This window comes from Camelina sativa, chromosome 9 (assembly GCF_000633955.1).
Source record: "Camelina sativa cultivar DH55 chromosome 9, Cs, whole genome shotgun sequence".
Taxonomy (NCBI): Eukaryota; Viridiplantae; Streptophyta; class Magnoliopsida; order Brassicales; family Brassicaceae; genus Camelina; species Camelina sativa.
The window spans coordinates 12016430-12027619 of record NC_025693.1 but is presented as its reverse complement, the minus strand read 5'-3'; the positions used below and the strand labels follow the sequence as shown (position 1 = coordinate 12027619).

General features: G+C 31.9%; 1 long non-coding RNA gene across 4 annotated transcripts; it reads right to left on the bottom strand.

Annotated features, from left to right (window-relative positions):
• Nucleotides 8141–10841, bottom strand: LOC104710859. 4 transcript variants are annotated; one of them, XR_002033408.1, is made up of 10 exons: nt 10591–10841; nt 10449–10495; nt 10309–10359; nt 10065–10142; nt 9846–9985; nt 9529–9756; nt 9180–9314; nt 8678–8951; nt 8532–8588; nt 8141–8426 (listed from the first exon to the last, which is right to left on the bottom strand). It is a non-coding gene; the product is annotated as an uncharacterized LOC104710859 (long non-coding RNA). The 4 variants fall into 4 exon arrangements; XR_002033409.1 differs by having other exon boundaries at nt 8141–8440; nt 10449–10490; XR_755108.2 differs by having other exon boundaries at nt 10449–10490.

Genomic DNA, 11190 nt, shown 5'->3' with positions numbered 1-11190 from the left:
ACAGTTTGTACAACAGTATCCCCCTCCCGGTCTTTCTCCTTCACAGGACTGCGCAGAGGTTGTGATTCTTCCTGGACAGGAATTAAACATTCCGACTTTGAGTGACCCCATTTCCCACAGCCACTACACTGAGGCGGGAGCCAAGGATATGAATAGCGAACCACCACATCCAATTCACCCTCCTCCTCTCCTGCTAAGTGATACTCCACTGGCAAAACTCTCGTCAAATCTGCTTCCACAAGAATTTGAGCTTCATCAAAGCTCACACATGATTCTGTTTTTGGATGAAGCTTCAGTGGTTTCCCTACCGCACTAGCTAAGAATTCCAAACCTTTATGTGTAAACATAGTGTGTGGAACATTCTGAAGCTTAACCCATAGCGGAATAGAACGCATAGCAGGCTGCGCCTCCTCCGCAAAAGGGGTCCATCTAGTCATAAGCATGGGGATGCCTACAATATTCCACATTCCTCTGTTCAATATACGATTCCTCATCGATTCACTACGAACCTTGAATTTTACGGTTGTGTCATTGACCACAAAGACATCGATAAGAGAAGACTTGTCTCCCAAACGCCAGATCTTGTTCACTATCATGTGAATCTTGCCCACATGAGGCGCCGATGCATTCAAAAACTTGCCAATTAAGAAATCCTCTCATAGCGGCTTTGTATCAACAAAAACCTCTTTTGGGACCACTACTCTCTCCTTCCCATCCACTTGCGTAATGACAAAATCATGTTTAGTAAACGACTGCTGCTGCACCGCTTTCATCCAGAGCTTTTGATCTTGCTTCACCATGTGATCCGTTTGAGACTTCCCCAGGCTCGGGAAATCCTGCTCCGAGATCACCTTCTCCGACTGTTTCCCACCAACACTTTGACTCGAGGTCCCTCCACTAGCCTGCACAGCTCTCCCCATAAGTCCGGTAGTCGCCAGAGACTCCGGCAGCAGCGGCAGATCCGCCGACATCGTCCAACTTGTTCTCCAAGTAAAAAAACCCTAATCGCCCACCTCAGCCAAATAAATCCGCCCACTCTTTATCTCCTAAGCTGATTATTTGATTTAATTCGTTCAGTAGATAAACTGATAAAGCTTTATCATGTGATGAATAGATATGATTATAATACTTTAATTTTTCCTCAAATACATAAAGGAGGTTCCATCGATTTATCTATGCTTGTAATTGGTTTGATGAATCATTGGTTTGGTAAACCAAAATTCTTATTTTTTGTGTACATGATTTACTGTATAAGCAAAGACAAGCTTATTGTTTGTCAGTTGTGCGTATATATAAAAATCGGTTTAATTTGTTAATTCACCAAGAACATGCTTTTAATTAGTTTGGTAATTAATTCGTTGGTTTAGCAAAACCAGAATCAACGTTTATTGTTTCACCGGCGAGATGCCGAGATCTATACTTTATATATTCTTTTGACGGATTTATACTTTATTGTTGGTTTAATCATATGTTCTACCGCATATCGCTTGATTATATATAATACTAGAATTTGTACCCGCGCACGCACGATATTTTAATTTAAAATATTACTTATCAATAGAAATTGTTGAGCTCAAATATAATCATTCCAACTTTTGAGTATAAATCTATATAAATACTAAATTTACTTTACTCAGTGATATACAACATATATATTTTGAAGATAATATTTCTTTGTTATAACTATTTGCGATTTTACGTGAGATTTTAGTTAAATTATTTATCAATAAGAATCATTGAATATGAATATAATTTGAAGATTAAAGAGAAATCTATATAAATGCCGTACTTATTTATCTAATCTATATATAACATATATTGTCTAGTGTTGCAATAATATTATCGACAATCTTCTGACATTTATCTTTAAAATAGTTCATTCATATCCTATGAAAACATAATTTTAAAAGTTCTAAAGTCAATGTCGATCGTTGACCTAATTATAGAGACCATTTAAATATATCGATATCCAACATTAAATATGAATATACAAAGTTTCATGAACAGTTTTAGTGCTATGTCGCTACAATGAGGTTGTTCAAATGCATCATCTGCTGTAATAGAATGATGAAACGTTTAAATCCCACAATGAATATCTATTCACTAATCCAAGTTACATATTTTCTAAAATCTCATATGTTATTTGCAGATGTTAATTTTGTGATGCAACCCCAGCTTCATCTTCTAAAAAAAAACATAATGTACTTTAAATATGTTGTTTTTACCAATGTTTTGGGTTAAAAGCATTTGACAATATATAGATATATGTTATATTTTCTATATATATTTTATATCATGTTATAAAATTTTAGCTCCTGTTGATAATATACCTTATGAGATATGCTACACAAATCACATGCCACTTTTTGTAACGGCTTACATATCATTTTTTTCTATATTTCCTGATCTTTGATTTTGTTTTTTTAGATAGATTATTTTTTCAAAATTCTTTTTCATAGTTTTCCCAAAAAAAGTGTGCCCCTTACAATGTCTTTGTTTTAGATCAAAACTTTTAAGTTAAGTTAAATTAAGTAATTAATCTTTTCTTTCTTATAAGTAAAATTTAATAATAAATATTTATGGTATATGTTTTTTAGAAACTAATGTTTCACTTCAATTTTATTTTCATGTTTATATTTTTATAAATACAACTACATAACTTGTTTTTTTACTCCACCATGCATTAAAATCTTACTTACATTCTAAAACTCATTAACCCATTCTAAATTTTGGAATATAATCATTTTTTGGTTATAATTTTAATAATAACATTATTACTAAAACAATTTTATAGTATTATTTTTACTATTTTAAAAATTTTCATTTATTTTACTTAATTCATTTTTAGATAGTTATTATTTTTATTATTTACTAAAAAATTATATTATTGTTTATACTATTTTAAAATTGAATAAATTTAGTTAATACGTTTTTTTATTTATTTTTTACTATTACTAATTATAAGTAATAAATATGGAATGAATGAATATTAAAATAGTTTTTATTATGCAAAAAACAAAAAAATTTGATTAGGTGAATGCTGATGTGGAGGAATGAGAAAACACTTCGTAATAATAGCATTGGTATGTTATTGCGGACTCTTGTTTCATCTTACAGAATACGGTCAGAATGAAAGGAGACTTCCTGACTCTACATGACCGTGATGGTAAGCTTTTGGTAAAGGCAAACAGGTCTCGAAATTATTGCGGATTCTTGTTTCATCTTACAGTACATCTTTTCTCAGTTTCCTGTATGTAACCTCAATAATAACTACGCGCGGGAGTTAGATGAAGGTATATTTCAGATTTTTTTGTGTATATTAATTTTTGGTTATGTAAATTCATCTTTATGTCTGTTTTTGTATTTGATTTGGGTGTTTATGTTGTTTGTTGGATATTTTTTTTAAAAACTATTCATGTTCGATTAGAAAATAATTCTCTTTGCAGTTGTTTGATTAGAGTGTTTTTAGATTGGTTTTGTAGATTATTTTTTTTGTTTCTGTTAAATTATCTTTGCAGCTGTTTTATGTAGATCTTTTGTTTTTCTTTGTTGTTTTATTTGTTTAATATTTTTTTGAATAGGTTTTTGTAGTAAGTATAATTTAGTGAACTGTTTGTTTAAAATAAACTGTAATCATCATGAAGTTCCTTTTTTTACAAAAAATTGTAATGAGAAGTTAACATTGTCTATTTAAAGTCGTTGTTTTCCTCTAGTTGTTAGTTGGGCTTAATTCAAATTATTAGTCATGTTGTGGTTAGATTTTTAGAAACATTTAGAACTACTAACATGTCACAATGAAAGAAACTACAATGTCACAACGGAAAAAAAAAGTTTGGTCCACATTTCTCTCTCTTCTTTCATCGTCTCTCTCTCGGACGACGGCGTTTGCGAGATGTCAGTGGAATCAGAAGCAAACATAGGAGATTTTGTGATCTCGACGTCTTCGACTAAAATTTCATATAAATTTTAAAATTATAAAAATAAGTTAGAATTATATTATTTTAAATATGTAATCTTTGCATCTTTACAATATTAGTATGAAATCTAAATATGAATTTCAGTTTGATTTTAGTTTAGATTATTGTGCATATATAACTTAGACGTAGTTACTTTGGAACGGAAAAACATCTTGTCCCGTTCCATTTATGATATTAGAAAGTTCTATCATATGATCGTTCTCTTTTAAATAATTACTCATAGACAAAATACCGGTTTTTAAGTGGCTCATTTACCTCTCGCATAGTCAACACTTACCCAAATTAGTGAAAATTTGATACTTGAACTTACTTACCTATATTTTTTGATTCCACATTTTTATCTAAATTTTATATCCCTTTTTTGATTCGAGTATACTGTTTTTTTATTATTAAAATTACCTGTTTCAGTTGACGTATACTATTTCTTGTCCTAATATCATAAATATAGTGGACTTTAATCAAAATTTAATTATGGTTTCCGAAAGTATATGCAATAATAAATTAATTAAATTACTTCAAAAACCAGTGGAAAACATATATTTGGTCAAATAATAAACCATTTTAATTCATAAAATTTTAATTATATAATATTAGTATTTTTCCATAAACATATATTTGGTCAAATAATAAACCCTTTTAGACTATTATGCGTATATAACCTAGACATATTTTTAAACCCTTTTAGACTATCTATCTATTTTCAAAAATATTCAAAATTCACAAAGTACCCGTTTCTAAGTGGCTCATTTACCTGTCGCATAGTCAATAATTACCCAAATTAGTGAAAGTTGGAGACTTGAACTTATCTACCTATATTTTTTTTATCTAAATTTTAGGTCCCTTTTTTTGGAACATTGTTCTAGAATACTGTTTTTAATTATTTGAATTACCTGTTTCAAGTGGCATATATTATTTCTTGTCCTGATACCATAAATAGATTGGACTTATCAAAATTTAATTATGATTTTCCTGAAAGTATATGTACTAAATAAGTAAATTAAATTACTTCAAAAAACAATGGCAAAACATATATTTGGTAAAATAATAAACCCTTTATGTCAGAAATTTTTAATTATACATAAACATATGAGTATTTGGTCAAATAATAAGCCCTTTAAATTATTATGCGTATATAACCTAGGCCTATCTACTGTGGAATGAAAAACACGTCATTTCCCGTTCCATCCTGTCCCGTGTCATCATGTCATGTATCCATCAGAAAGTTCTCTGCTATGATCGTTCTCTTTTATATAATTACTCATATACAATATTTATTAATAGATATTTGGTTTTGCAATTTAGACGGGATAAATTCTATATTAAATATTTAATTTTTATTTAGTTAGTTAAAATTATCCAAAACAAATTATAATTCTCAAAAATTATATAACTATTTTCAAAAATATCCTAAATTCACAAAATACTCGTTTCTAAGTAGCTCATTTACCTGTCGCATAGTCAACAACTACCCAAATTAGTGAAAGTTTGAGACTTGAACTAATCTACCTATATTTTTCGATTCCATATTTTTATCTAAATTTTATGTCCCCTTTCTTTTTGAATAATTGTTCAATTATACTGTTTTTACTATTCGAGTTACCCGTTTCAGTTGGCATATACTATTTCTTGTCCTAATACTATAAATAGATAGGACTTTAATCAAAATTTAATTATGGTTTACGAAAGCATATGTAATTAATAAATAAATTAAATTGCTTTAAAAAAAATGGCAAAACATATATTTGATCAAATAATTAACCCTTTATTCATAAATTTTTAATTATATAATATTAGTATTTTCCAGATAGATTGGAAAGCTCCTTGGAATTGTATCGTTCGAAGTCCCACCCTTTAACAACCTTCCCACAGGACAAGTTGCCACCAATTGACCTGACCTACTGTGGATTTGGATGAATAGTTCTATTTGCCCAGTGAGGGGTTAGGATCGATACCCTGCAGGGCCAGCTTCGGGTCTATGGGGGCAAGCTAGCGGTGGGCTAGTGGGGTCAACGGGACAGGTTGTCACAATCACAACAACTTTTTTGAAAAAACCATCATCATCATCACAATCTTCGCGTTTGCCACCAAGTTGAAAAATTGACTGAATAAACATCAGTAAAACCTCTATAAATTAATAATGTTGGGACCGTAACATTGTACTAATTTATAGTGATATTAATTTATCTATAAATTAATAATTATTATTTTATAGTGTAAATTAATAATTATTAATTTTTAGATATATTTTTTAATTGTTTAAATTTTTTAAAATTATAAATTGAGACAGTTTTAGCAAAATATAAGATTAGAATTGAATTTATGATATTTAGAAAACATTACTACAGGTTTAATCGGGTTATCCAGTTCGGTTTATTCGGTTTTTCGGTTTATTCGGGTTTTAAAAATTCCGCCAAATTGAACCGGATAAAACTTCGGTTCGGTTCGGTTATAAGCTAAATATTGTATTCCGAATTAAACCGAATTGATTTTTTTCCTCGGTTTATTCGGTTAACCGAAATAAGTTACAAGCCCAATAAAAAATTTACAAACGAATTTAACAAATTTACAACTAAAATAACAAGTCCATGAAAATAAAACATGCCCACTATAAAATTTACAAGTCCAAACCCATTAAAAATTTGGGTTTTCGACGAGATAGTGACTGAGACGATGGCTGCTTGACCCACCTTCCCGCGAGACTTGTTACCAGCATAAAAACTTGTTCATGTGAATTCGTACGAATCGCGCCAGCTCGATCCTTGTCTTTAAGAACTAAAAACAAGATACAATGAAAGAACAATATTCACTAAGTCATAATAACAATGGATTAAAGTAGTTCTCGCTTAAGAGGCAGAAAAAATAAAAAGTAATCGGAGGTAAATTTACCTGCAGCAAGATCTTTGGCCTTAAAATTGTCGTTGCTTGCGATGATTTGGAGAAGAAAATGAGAGATTTGAAGAAAATGAGAAAAATGTTAACTTTCTCGCTAGGGTCTCTGAAAGAGACAGAAGGAGGCAGAGAAAAATGCAAATGAAGGGAAAAGCTACTAACACATCTAGGGTTTTCTAAATAAAATATTAATGATAGATTGGACTAAACATTTGTTTAATATTGGGCTGAAGTGAACATTATTAAAAGCCCAAATCGACATTTTAAAGTTTTAAGTTTTAACAAACTCAAATAATCGTACAACAAACTTTAATATTGGGTTGTAAGAGAACCGAAGAAACCGTTCGGTTACTGGGTGCCGAACCGAACCGAACCGAAAACCGAAATCCCAAAATAATCTCGCCGATCGGTTCACTTCACCTCATACGTTCTGCACCGATAACCGAGAAACTCGGTTTATTCGGTTTGGATTTTTCGGTTTATGCCGATTGCCCAGGCCTAAATTACAAATAATCTATAAAAATATCAAGATGAAAATGATGCATATGTAGAAATTGAAAAATTAAAAAAAAAAACTTTGCTATTTTTATGACATGTTATAGAGTATTCTATCATTATAATTTGAAAATATAACATAACAAATTTTTTTATAGATATGAGCTCTATGAGAAAATTCAAAATTCTAAAAAGTACATATACAAACATATATGTTTGTAAATTTACATGATTATTAATTTACGAAATTATTGAGACCATATTTTACATGAGAATTTTAAAAAAGTATTATCTTATTATCTTATCAAATTTTGTTATCTTATTATCTTATCAAATTTTGTTATCTTATCCGACTTGGGAACATCAAAATTTTTAAGTTATAATATTTATTAATTATTAGAGGTTTTACTGTATAATAGTAAACCTATTTTTGAGGGTCTGATAGATCATATTTCTAATCCAATAGTTGAGATTAGTTTTATTTATTGTCAAAAATTGATTAAACCAAAAGATGTGACTTTTCAGTTGCAACCTTTTTGTTCACGTTCTTTTGTGAATCATCACGTCGTTTTATGTGTTCTCCCATATCTACGATACCAACCTATGCAATTTTTGCCCTCTCGCATCCATGGCTTATATATATAATACAAATTAATTCGGTATGGTTTGGGGTGGAATTTGATTATCTGGTTTTGTTAGATCCTAAACGCTGTGTTTTAAACGTTACTGGTCTACAGTGGAATTTGCTTTCTCAACTTTCAACATTTTGCACGAAAACACATAGTAAGGAACCATCTCATATCAATTACAATAACACCAGTTAGTAATCCGGTTTAAATCACAATACCTTTAAGTCTACAAAATCGAAACTAAAAGAGTAGTTAATCTCACATCCAGGCCAGTCAATTTATACGAAACAAAACGCTACAAGAAACCATTTCTTAATGATCCCTTCACTACTACTCTACTACCCTTGCGAACCGGTGACTGTTTCTGAGCAAGCTCTGTTACCTGCAACATAATCTGTGTAGGAATGGCCATTGACCCCTGCTTCTTTGGACCTCCCTGCAAAAACACGACTATTCACTAATTGAGTCTAACACCAAATATAATTATACATTAACTTGACTCTGTTTTATATTTAAAAAAATTATCTCGGTAAGTGCTAACCATCTTGTTTGACGGACTTTGAGAAAAGCATGCTCTTCGTAAATTTTGCCATTTGTCCTATCATGAGAGACATGTGTAGTGTTAGCGAACAAAATAAACAGGAGGACTAATAATATTTGAGTAGAGGCAGTTTACGTTGAACCAACCTTGAGATCCACAGGGGTACGATACACGAATGATGAAAATGAAACCTTTTTCATCTCAGACCATTTCCCTACTCCATATTTCGTCACACCTTCGACAAGTTTTTTTAACTTCAGTGACAGTCCAAGCTCGATGATGCTTCCTTCTCATTGCACTTTGTGTGGTAGATCAACGCGATTATTACCGTCTGAGCTATCTCCAGATGAGTCTAAGTTCTCTGACTCCATGTAGTCTTGATCCACCTCATTGAAAATCGGTTTTAAATGGTTCTTGCTGCTGTGATAACCAAAATAGAAAAAGCAGTGAGCAACTGTGTCATACCAGAAATGCAAGTAATTCGGTATATAAAATTGCAAATTGAGAATGAGAATGAGACCATTTTCCTCAAAGTTTAATGAAAACTTTCAAAAGATAAAATTGCAAAAATATGGATTATGTATCGAAAAAGTTGTATCCACTATAATAGAAATGGTTAAGTCATATAGAATGACTAAGTGATCTTACTTCTTTCTTGAAAGGTCCTGAAGCAGATTTGACACCTGAAACTCGGTTCACATCATTGTTCCACTGAGAGAGATTTGAATTCAGGTTACTCTTGTTTGGAGTAGCTTTCACCTCCCATGACTTGGAATGAAATTCCTATAAAATGTTCAGGTAAACTACATTATCCTTAATTACATTGACAGCTGCTAGCACGGTAAAAGATAAATTCTTCTTTATTCTTTTTTCCAGTGTGTAACAATAGAAATTGATCATCTAGAACGGGCCAGATATATGGAAAGATTTTCATAGCTCATATGAAAAGGAATGGGGTCAATTAAGATATTGAAGGGCATGAGCAACAGAGACATACCCCAAGTGTCATTATGTTTGATTGTTTTCCCTTGGACGGCTTCTTTTTACATGAGAAACATAGGAAACCTGAATTCTAGAACCAGCAAGGGATACCATCCCGGTAACAACAACTCTCCCTCCTGAAGAAACAACTTGAATAGAGCTCTGATCTTTTGAAGGGATCATTGACTCATCACTTTGCTTTTTTCATTGGGTTTTGAAATTTTTTCAATGTATCTTCTAGTTTCTAATAAAAGAAAAATAGAGTTGAAACGATGGAGACATATGCTCACTAATAAAGTGATTAGAAAAGATGGAGAATATGTACTAACTTACAATTCAAAGTTGAAACGATGTTTCAGACCAAGAACTGAGGTGTCGCACCCGCAAACGAAATTAGAAGTTCCATCAAGAGGATAAACAATCCAAGTTTTTTTTGTCACACCGAATGCAGCAGCAGTTTTTTCTCCAATAAGCTAATTCCATAGCCAAACTCTCATGATAAGGCGGAGCTAACAAAAGGGGAATTCAACAAAAAAAGGAATAATAAATCACCTTGTGGTTGGGAAAAGCTGCTTGAGATGATTAAAGACGAATCTTCAAATCCTTATCGGTCTCCGTCACCAAATCCGCCTAAAAACAACAATTTCATGAACCAATGAAGATTAATTTAAAACAAAATTGACACTCAATGATTAGAAGTAGTCATTCCAACTATGTATGATTTGTATGAGATGAAAGAAAGATGCAAACTTGCAAAAAAGTTATAAGAGCAGAGAGAAAAAATTAGAAAAAAAACCTGGCCTTTGTGTTCAACATGTTTGGTCTTGTAAAACCCTTTACGAATGACCTGCAGAATGAAACAAAATAAGACAAATTAAATCATGATTACGCAGAAGATCGACCAAAACCCAAGGAGATCGATTAAGAGAGAGAGACCTGTCCAGCTTTTTTAGTAGCATCAATGGCGGCAGCTAAGAACTGATCTAGAGAATCACATAAAATCAATGTCGCCCAACAAAACACAAATGAAAAAACACTACAGAGGAATTAAAAAGAAAGGAAAATTAAAAGAAGTTACCTGAGATTTGAAGAACCGAGAAGCCCTCACGGCTCATCACTGATATTGGGTTTCGCAAATTAATGTCGATCCTTTGATGAAACTCGCGAATTGGAATACTAATTCAATCCGCTGATTTCAACAACAACATTCGGTTCCGACGACACACATAGATTATCTTACTCATTCCCCATGCCTGGATAATCAAAGAAGATCAAAGAAGGAGGGGAGAAACCGGTGAAGGTGGAGCGTTGTCCTTGACAGCGCGGAGGAGAGGCATTAATAGGTTTAGTCGATAGAATTTGGAAAATGGTTTGGGCCTGAAAATTTTGGGCTAAGGAAATCCGAAAATCCATCAAAATATTTAAGAAAAGTGGATGAGGTGGCTGCACCAGAAGAGAGGAAAAAATAACTTTATATATATAGATATGGATGACTATAGATTCAAATATTGGCATAAATATTAACTTTTGTTCATGTTTCATTTATTGGTGAGGTATATGTGGTGTTGATCAATATCACCGCCGGAAATCTCAAGCCCCCACCTCCACTGATTCCCCAAACTTCAAAACCATTGAAATCGATTGGGGATGGTTTTAGTCGGTTTAATAATTGGAGTAA